This window comes from Triticum aestivum, chromosome 3A (assembly GCF_018294505.1).
Source record: "Triticum aestivum cultivar Chinese Spring chromosome 3A, IWGSC CS RefSeq v2.1, whole genome shotgun sequence".
Classification (NCBI taxonomy): domain Eukaryota; kingdom Viridiplantae; phylum Streptophyta; class Magnoliopsida; order Poales; family Poaceae; genus Triticum; species Triticum aestivum.
The window spans coordinates 511,727,498-511,737,506 of record NC_057800.1 but is presented as its reverse complement, the minus strand read 5'-3'; positions in this window follow the sequence as shown (position 1 = coordinate 511,737,506).

Here is a 10,009-nt window from a genome sequence, read left to right as displayed (position 1 = left end):
GACTGCCAACCAAAGGTCTCACGACTTCGAGTACCCACCGACGACTAATTAAGTACCATTTATGTCCTTCATATACGCACTGATGGGTGGGCCCTATGGTAATGCGCGTTGCTGAATGTGGACCGTTTGACTGGTCAATTGATCGTGTCATCAACAAATTACGGAGCTGTATGGTGTGCCAGTGATCGTATGATCACCCTAAAATGTATTTTATTAACACAGTACAGACTCAAACTACCATTTCTTTCTTTCATATATGGGCTGACAGGTGGGCCCCATGGTTACGCGCCCCGATGGTGCAACACTAGTTGCGCCACGTGGAACGTTTGACTGGTCAATTGATTGTGTCATCAACAAAAAACAGAGTTGTACGGGTGAGCCAGTGACCGTATAATCATGAGATGTATTTTTTAACACGGTATAGACGCAAGGGGTCATATATACGCGCAAGCACTCATTGCTATAAGCGCACACACGCACACCCTACCCCTATGAGCACATTCAAGAGAGTGAGCCAGCATATGATCTTGAGATTTTATGAAGTCACCATAGGTGCCTCGTAGTCAAGTGGAACGTCTCCTTCCACTGAACGCACATCGTCGGAAAATACTGAAATTAACCCAGGATAAATGCGAGCACCGGAACTTTAACCCTGGTGGGCTCGAGAAACCACTGCCCTCCTAACGATCCAACCACATGTTGGTTAGCACGACATAATGTTTGTGGTGACCGTGATGAGCTTATTCTGAAGTCCAGTGACCATATCATATTTGGAATGACAGTAAGTGTCGTCAACAAAATACGTGTAACATCCCAAATTTTCAATTTGGAATGTTATACATAGATCATTCATGCATATCATATTTTATTGCATTTCCGTTCCACAATCCTCGATATCCTAAGCAACTCAAGGACCCTCGGAGAGAGTTGGGGATTTGCCGGTTTTCGTATTTGATTTTTATCAAATAATGAAACAAGGATTTTTTATTTTGAATATTTTTCTCTCCGAAAAATATTTCATAATAAAATATATGAGAGGAGATAATATGACTTCTCCAAAATAATTGAAATTTTGGAGGAAAAATATTGAAATCATTTATTCGATTTTATTTGGATTTTATTTGCATTAGAAAAATTGCACGTTTTCAAAGTTGCATTTTAGGGCCAAGAAAATGGTCATCTCGTTCTAAATATTTTATTTAGACGGTGAAAATTTGTTTTGGCATTTTTAGATTTTTATTTCATTTTCTAGGATTTATTTTCTGTTCGGCGGAATTATTTTAAAAAAAACTTCCAGCCGACTGGGCCGGCCCACTCCCCGCGCGCGCCGTCTCCCACCCGGAGACCGAGCCGCCGCCACCTTGGACGAGGAGTCCGGCCAGGACTCCTCCTCGCCGCCGTCTTGGCCCCTCCTCCAATCCGCGCCGCCCCCTTATATACTCCCCCCGGGACCCCCGCCACCACCACAACCACCACCGCCGCTGCAGCCGCGCCCCGCCGCCACTTCGCCGCACCGTGCAGCCGTCACCCCGCCACCCGCAAGCCGCCGCCCCGCCGTCCAAGCCCCGCCTCGTCGGAGCCGCCTCGCCGGAGGTACCGCGCTGAGCCGCCGCCGTTTTTTTAAGAATCCCATTCGGTTTTTTTGAACCCTAGTACATTTTTTAGATTGGTTCGCCGGTTTTTCCCGGTTCCTCTATTTAGCGGACGTTCGTCCGTATGTTCGTTTTAACGAACGGTTTTCGCTCGTTAGTTACATATAACGAACACTCGTTCATTAGTCTGTTCGTCAATTTTCTTTTGATCGGATTTTCCCGCGATTATTCTTGATCACGATTTCTGATCCGATTTTCATTTCTGTTTATCTTTTTGCTCGTTAGTCGGAACCAGGCGATTCAAGTGCCTAGATCTTCGTCTCGATACCCTCTTTCCGCTTAACCAACCTGAACCCGTTTTTGCTACTGTAAAATTTGACCTTAGTTCAGATTAGTAAACGGATCTTGTTTTTTTCGCCGTTTGAGTTTTGTTGCTCCGTTTGGTTTGATTCTTTTTGCAAACCGGAGTTCTTAAGTTGAACTTTTTGGTCAATCTCTCTTACTTGAGTTTTGCCCGTGCATCTTTGCTTGTTGCTTATGTATGCTATAGTTTGCTTGCGATAGAATTCCCGGAGTGCGAAGCGTGTTATTTGGAGTCTCTAGGTTTCGCGGATCGTCAGCAAGGCAAGTAACACATTGATCATACTCTTCCCGTACCCAGGTTTTATGCATTAGTTTCAATCCTCAAACATTGCATGATTAGAATGTCATTAACATGTGGATTGGGAAGTAGTTGTTGAGGTAGAACCTAATGCCCTGTTATATTCAAACCCTTGGGAGTTACTTCTACGCGTTGCTTATATTGCTATGCTATGCTCGTAGACGTGGTTTGGGTGAGTGAAATCCATGACAGATGTGAGATTGTTAACTAATGGTTCAACTTAAGGTGGCAACTCGAATTTACATCTGGGTGGATTGAGGCACCTGGAGTATCTAGTGTTGCCTGTATTTTTGGAAATCCCAGGGTTCCGTGTGATTTTCCTATGGATCGCCACCCAGGCTCAAAGGGAGATGAGATGATTCATGCTAGAAACTTCCGTGTGCAGCCACAAGCTATTATGGGCTCTAGCATAGTTGAGTAAGTTACGTGAACCTCTTGAAGAGGTAGGTCAGCAGGTAGTGGGTTTGTAGGTTTGGTATGGTCTACCCGGAGTAGAGAGTTAATGTTTCTGAAAGACTGTGTCTCGGTCATCAGTTTTTCAAACACCATGTAGTGCGAGAAATCCAGCGGAGGCGATCGAGTCTTGTGGGGAAAAGTGTGCAAACCTCTGCAGACTATACAAACTAATCATGGTTAGCCGTGTCCCTGGTTATGGACAATCTTGAGTATCTAGTACTTGGAGTATCTTAAGTATCTCATCACTCTTAATTAATATTGTTGGGTTGTTAATTACTTTAATTGGGATTGAGTTAGAGGAACCTTCTCAATGATGTATCAACCACCATGATAGTTAAAATAAAACTTATTCCTTTGTTGTAGGGAAAAATTGTATTTTCGCAAAAACTATAACCATAGAGCTTTCCACCAGCCAAATATGCATGTAGTGATAGCATTATTCTGTTCTTGCTCTACTGTGTTACATTGCCAGCATATTCCATGTGCTGACCCGTTTTCGGGCTGCAACGTATTATGTTGCAGACTTTTTAGACGAGGAGTAAAGTTCGTTAGGTCGTTGCCGTGCAGCTCAGCTATGCCGTTGGAGTTGGTGGACTCACTTTATCTTCCAAGCCTTCCGCTGTTATCGTATTAGATGGCCTTAAGCCATATTATTGTAATAAGTTCTCTCTTGAGACATTCGATGTATTAAGTGTGTGATTGATACTCTGTTATAAATCCTTCGAGTACTATGTGTGTCAGCATTACTGATCCAGGGATGACACGGTAGCACAAAGACTTGACCGTTTGAGGTCAGGTCGCTACAAAGATGGTATCAGAGCCAGGTTGAGTGTAGGACACGACCACTAAGCTAAAAGCCATAGATCACTATTCTCTTCTCATTTCTGACTCCTCTCCATTTTCTACTCTTTAGGATGGCGGAGATGAAGAACAAGTTTGCACAACCGGATGAAGAAGCACCTTTTGGACGACACCTGAAGGAAGTCACTAGGTACCTGAGCATAGGAATACCAAGCTTCACTGGGACCTACAATGCCACTTTACCAGAAGAGGAGCTTTGGATGATTCAAGTTCAAGTTCCAGGAAGGACCTTCACGCTAGTCACTAAACCCATAGAGTTTTCCTTTGATGCTCCAACCTGGAGTCTAGGAAAGACTATGGCCGCTCACATCACCATGGGACGCATTGGAGAAGTTTATCAAAAGGAGCTTAAAGACACTATCTACCAGATATGTGGGCGCCGAGACGAGCAATGGGAGATGATCTGCACCAAGAAGGATAGATCAATTGTAGCTTTCATCCAGGAACTAAACCAGCACATTCGACGCCAGGAGAATCAGATGTGCACAGACATGATAGATTTGAAAAAGGTGAAGACAAGGATCATCAAGCTGGAAGAAGAACTTAAGTCTACACGCGATGGATATGAGGAGAAAATTGCGACACTACTGGAGAAGAATGATGACCTGATTAAGAAGATCGGAATATTCATGGGAGACCCCACACCAGTAGAAGAAGACGAAGAACCCAAGGAGATTCGCCTGGAGGACTACATCATCATCGACGATACGGACTCTGACCTGAGAGATGATGACTTTGAAGACGAAGCTGGAGCAGATACCATGGAGTCTGCAATCGAGGAATATTTTTAGTAGACCACCACATCAGTAGTAGTATTCCCCCATGTAAATAGAGTAGTCCGAGCACTTTTGCGATAGTTAGACCAATTGTATGACTTGATTGATTGATTGAGTGAAATGTTTGTGTTTGTCTCATGTGCATATGGGTAGTGCTTTCTCATTAGACCTCATTCTATTCTAATCTCTCCCCTCTAAAACCCATCTGATGCCTCCGAGACGTGACCCCGGATTTGCATTCCCACCCGAGCTCACTCAGTTGATCCAGCAGCAGAATACCCTGATGCAGTTGTTAGTTCAGAACCAGGGCAACAACAACAACAATCCACCACCACCAACACCACCAGTTGACAACTTAGCCCGTTTTCTGAGGTTGCAACCGCCGGTGTTTTCCAGTAGCACCGAGCCTATAGTAGCAGATGATTGGCTCCGCAGGATTGGAAGGGAGTTAACCACTGCAGGATGCACTGATGCTGAGAAGGTGCGTTTTGCCGTACATCAGTTGGATGGACCTGCAACATCATGGTGGGAGAATTACACTGTCACCTACCCCATAGCCACGGTGACATGTGACCAATTTCAGCAAGCCTTCCATACAACCCATGTCTCAACTAGAGCCATGAATATGAAGAAACGTGAGTTTTGCAACTTACGCCAGGGGAACCGTACTGTGGCTCAGTACGTGGATGAGTTTAGCAAGTTATCTCGCTATGCCCCCGATGACGTGGCCACAGATGCCGCGAAGCAGGAGAAGTTTATGGAAGGGCTGAATGATGAGATGAGTATGCAGTTGATGGTAACAACCTTCAACAACTACCAGGAGTTGGTAGATAAGGCTCTTATGATTGAAGGGAAGCAGCAGCAGATTGAGAGCCGAAAGAGGAAGTATGTACACGGGAGGTATAACTCAGGAGCTCAGCAGAAGCGTCGCCTAACCCCGAACTCGGGAGGACTTGTTCATAACCATGGAGGTCATAACCACACCGGAGGAGGATCGCATAACCATAATGGTTCTAAAAATGGGAATGGGAATGGAGCCAACAACAATCAGAACCGCCCCAACCCAACCACACCCGCCAACAGAGACCTAAGTCATGTTACTTGCTTTAAGTGTAGGAAGACTGGACACTATGCCACGGAGTGCCCCGAAGGAAAGAATGGAAACAGAAATGGGAGCGCTGGGAAGAAGCCCAATCCATTCAACAAAGGACAAGTGAACCACGTTAACATGGAGGAGGTTGAAGAGCAGCCAGACGCGGTTATAGGTAAGTTTTTGGTTAAGTCATTTACCGCTCTTGTTCTTTTTGATACTGGTGCATCGCATTCATACATATCAAGGGAATTCCTGGAAAAGTTTAGTCTACCAACCCAAACCTTTAGGACCCCTCTCTTAGTGAGTTCACCCGGAGTAGAATATATGGCTAGCTGATGGTGCGACCAGATACCCTTAATCATTGGTAACCATGTTTTTCCTCCGACCTAATTATCTTGGAGTCACAAGGATTGGATGTGATATTAGGTATGGACTGGATGTCAAAGTATGGAGGAAGTATTGACTATGCTAGTAAGTCGATTTATATCACCACCCCGGAGGGAAAAAGGATTAAGTATGTATCTAGGCATGTTCCTAGGAGGAGCCAAGTGAATACCCTCACGGGAGTTGTTCAGGAGGAAGTGCTTGTAGTGAGGGATTACCCGGACGTTTTTCCAGAGGAGTTACCAAGCATGCCACCGGATCGGGATATTGAGTTCTTGATAGAGCTACTGCCAGGTACCGGGCCAATATCCAAGAGACCCTATCAGATGCCCGCAAATGATCTGGAGGAGATTAAGAAACAAATCAAGGAGTTATTGGAGAAAGGTTACATTCGAAGGAGTTCATCACCTTGGGGAGCCCCAGTGCTTTTGGTTGAGAAGAAGGATAAATCCCTAAGAATGGTTGTTGATTATCGGGCCTTGAATGAAGTGACGATTAAGAACTAGTACCCAGTGCCGATGATCAATGATCTGTTTGATCAGATGCAAGGAGCTAAGGTGTTTTTGAAGATCGATTTGCGATCGGGATACCATCAGTTGAAGATTCGAGAGAAATATATACCAAAGACATCATTCACCATGCGTTACGGATTGTATGAGTATACGGTCATGTCGTTTGGACTGACTAACGCCCCTGCCTATTTCATGAGCATGATGAACAAGGTATTCATGGAATATGTGGACAAGTTTGTTGTGGTGTTTATTGATGATATTATGGTATACTCGAAGAATGAAGAGGAGCACAAGGAGCATTTGCGATTAGTTCTTGAGAAACTCAGGGAACACCAGTTGTATGCCAAGTTTAGCAAATGCGAGTTTTGGTTGAAGGAAGTAGGATTCCTTGGACATGTTATATCAGGAGAAGGTATAGCAGTAGACCCCAGCAAGGTTCAGTCAGTCACTGAATGGTTGGCACCCACTTCAGTTAGCGAGATCCACAGTTTTCTTGGACTCGCAGGATACTATCAGAGATTCATTGAGAATTTTTCCAAGATTGCGAAACCAATGACAGAGTTATTGAAGAAGGATACTAAGTTTAAATGGACGGAAGATTGCGAGGCAAGTTTCCAGGAGTTGAAGAAACGTTTGACTACAGCCCCAGTGCAGACACTGCCAGATATACATAAGGATTTCCAAGTGTATTGCGACGCCTCTCGCTTAAGACTTGGAAGTGTGCTTATGCAGGACAGAAGAGTTGTTTCGTATGCCTCACGACAACTAAAACCTCACGAGTTGAACTAGGCCACTCATGATTTGGAGCTAGCAGCAGTAGTGCATACATTGAAGACTTGGAGACATTACCTTATTAGAAATCGTTGTGATGTGTACACGGATCATAAGAGTTTGAAGTACATCTTCATGCAGAAGGAGCTGAATCTTAGGCAGAGGAGATGGTTGGAGCTTATAAAAGATTACGACATGAAGCTGCACTGTCATCCAGGAAAGGCCAATGTCATAGCAGACGCCTTGAGTTGAAAGAATTATGCTAATATCCCAGAGAGTACAGGACTGCCAAAGGAGTTAGCAGAGGATATCATGGAACTTCGATTAGACATTGTTCCTAGAGGTTTTATTGCAACAATGGAAGTTCAGTCGAAGCTGTTGGGTAAGATTCGGGAAGCTCAGAAGGATGACAAAGAGATTGCCGAGATAAAGGAGAAGATGAGCAAAGGAAAGGCCAAAGGTTTTCGTGAGGATGAGCACGATACCTTATGGTTTGAGGACCAGATATACATGCCCAATGACCTAGAGATCAGGAAGTTAATACTTCAGGAGGCTCATGACTCACCATACTCGATACACCCCAGAAACACCAAGATGTATTTGGATTCGAAGGAACATTTCTGGTGGACAGGAATGAAGAAGGATATTGCCGTAGCTGTATGCAATGTATTCCAGAGAGTGAAGGCAGAGCATCAAAAGCCAGCAGGATTGTTATAGCCTATGCCGATACCCGAATGGAAGTGGGACAAACTTGGCATGGACTTTATCACCGGATTGCCCAGGATCAAATCAGGATATGATTCCATATGGGTAGTAGTTGATCGCTTGACCAAAGTGGCTCACTTTATCCCAGTGAAAACCACTTAACAAGTGCGAAGTTGGCCAAGATATATATGTCCAGGATCGTATGTCTGCATGGAGTTCCGAGGACCATCGTATCAAATAGAGGAACACAGTTTACCTCAAAGTTTTGGCATCAGTTACACCAGACTTTGGCTACGAGATTGGAGTTCAGTACATCATTTCACCTGCAGACGGATGGACAGACCGAGAGAGTCAACCAGATTCTGGAAGATATGTTGAGAGCTTGTGCGCTAGATTATGGATCTAGTTGGGATGACAATTTGCCTTACGCAGAGTTCTCATATAACAATAGCTACCAAGCCAGTTTGAAGATGGCACCATTCGAAGCCCTGTATGGACGAAGGTGCAGAACGCCGTTGATGTGGGATGAAGTAGGAGACCGACAGCTGTTTGGACCGGATTTGATCAAAGAGTCTGAAGAGAAAGTTAAGCTGATTCGTGATAGACTGAAGATTTCTCAGCCCAGGCAGAACAGTTATGCAGACTCGAAGCGCAAGGAGGTAACTTATGAAATTGGAGATAGAGCATATCTGCGAGTATCACCCTTGCGAGGAGTGAAATGTTTTGGAGTTAAGGGAAAGTTAGCCCCGAGATTTGTAGGACCGTATCGTGTTTTGGAACGGATGTATGAAGTTGCCTATAAGTTGGAGTTACCTGAAGGACTGTCAGGAGTTCATGATGTGTTTCACGTTTCACAATTGAAGAAGTGTCATGCTGAGATGGCCGAAATACCGTTAAGAGGTACAGTACCCTTGAAGGCGATTCAGTTGGATAGTGATTTGACTTATGAGGAAAAGCCAGTTAAGATTCTTGAGTTTGCAAGCCGAGTCACCCGCAGCAAGGTTATCAAGTTTTGCAAAGTTCAGTGGAGTCGCCATACCGAGAATGAAGCCACCTGGGAACGAGAGGACGATCTACGCAAGGACCACCCACACCTATTTTCTAGCCAACCTGAATCTCGAGGGAAAGATTCATCTAAAGGGGGTAGGTTTGTAACATCACAAATTTTCAATTTGGAATGTTATACATAGATCATTCATGCATATCATATTTTATTGCATTTCTGCTCCGCAATCCTCGAAATCCTAAGCAACTCAAGGACCCTCGGAGAGAGTTTGGGATTTCCCGATTTTCATATTTGATTTTTATCAAAAAATGAAACGAGGATTTTTGATTTTGTTTATTTTTCTCTCCGAAAAATATTTAATAATAAAATATATGAGAGGAGATAATATGAATTCTCCAAAATAATTGAAATATTGGAGGAAAAATGTTAAAATAATTTATTCGATTTTATTTGGATTTTATTTGCATTATAAAAATTGCACGTTTTCAAAATTGCATTTTAGGGCCAAGAAAATGTTCATCTCGTTCTAAATATTTTATTTAGACGGTGAAAATTTGTTTTGGCATTTTTAGATTTTAATTTTATTTTCTAGGATTTATTTTCTGTTCGGCGGAATTATTTAAAAAAAACTTCCAGCCGACTGGGCCGAAACCCAGCCGGGCCGGCCCACTCCCCGCACGCGCCGTCTCCCACCCGGAGACCGAGCCGCCGCCGCCTCGGACAAGGAGTCCGGCCGGGACTCCTCCTCGCCGCCGCCTTGGCCCCTCCTCCGTGTCGCGCCCCCTTATATACCCCCCCGGACCCCCGCCACCACCACAACCACCACCGCTGCCGAGCCCCGCCCCGCGCCTCGCCGCCGCTTCGCCGCACCGTGCCGCCATCGCCCCGCCGCCCACAAGCCGCCGCCCCGCCGCCCAAGCCCCGCCTCGCTGGAGGTACCGCACCGGTCCGCCGCCGCCGGTTGTTTTTTAAGAAACCAATTCAGTTTTTTTGAACCCTAGTATGTTTTTTTAGATCGGTTCACCGGTTTTCCCGGTTCCTCTATTTAGCGGACGTTCGTCTGTACGTTCGTTTTAGCGAACAGTTTTCGCTCGTTAGTTACAAAGAACGAACGCTCATTCGTTAGTCTGTTTGTCAGTTTTCTTTTTATCGGATTTTTCCGCGATTATTCTTGATCGCGATTTCTGATTCG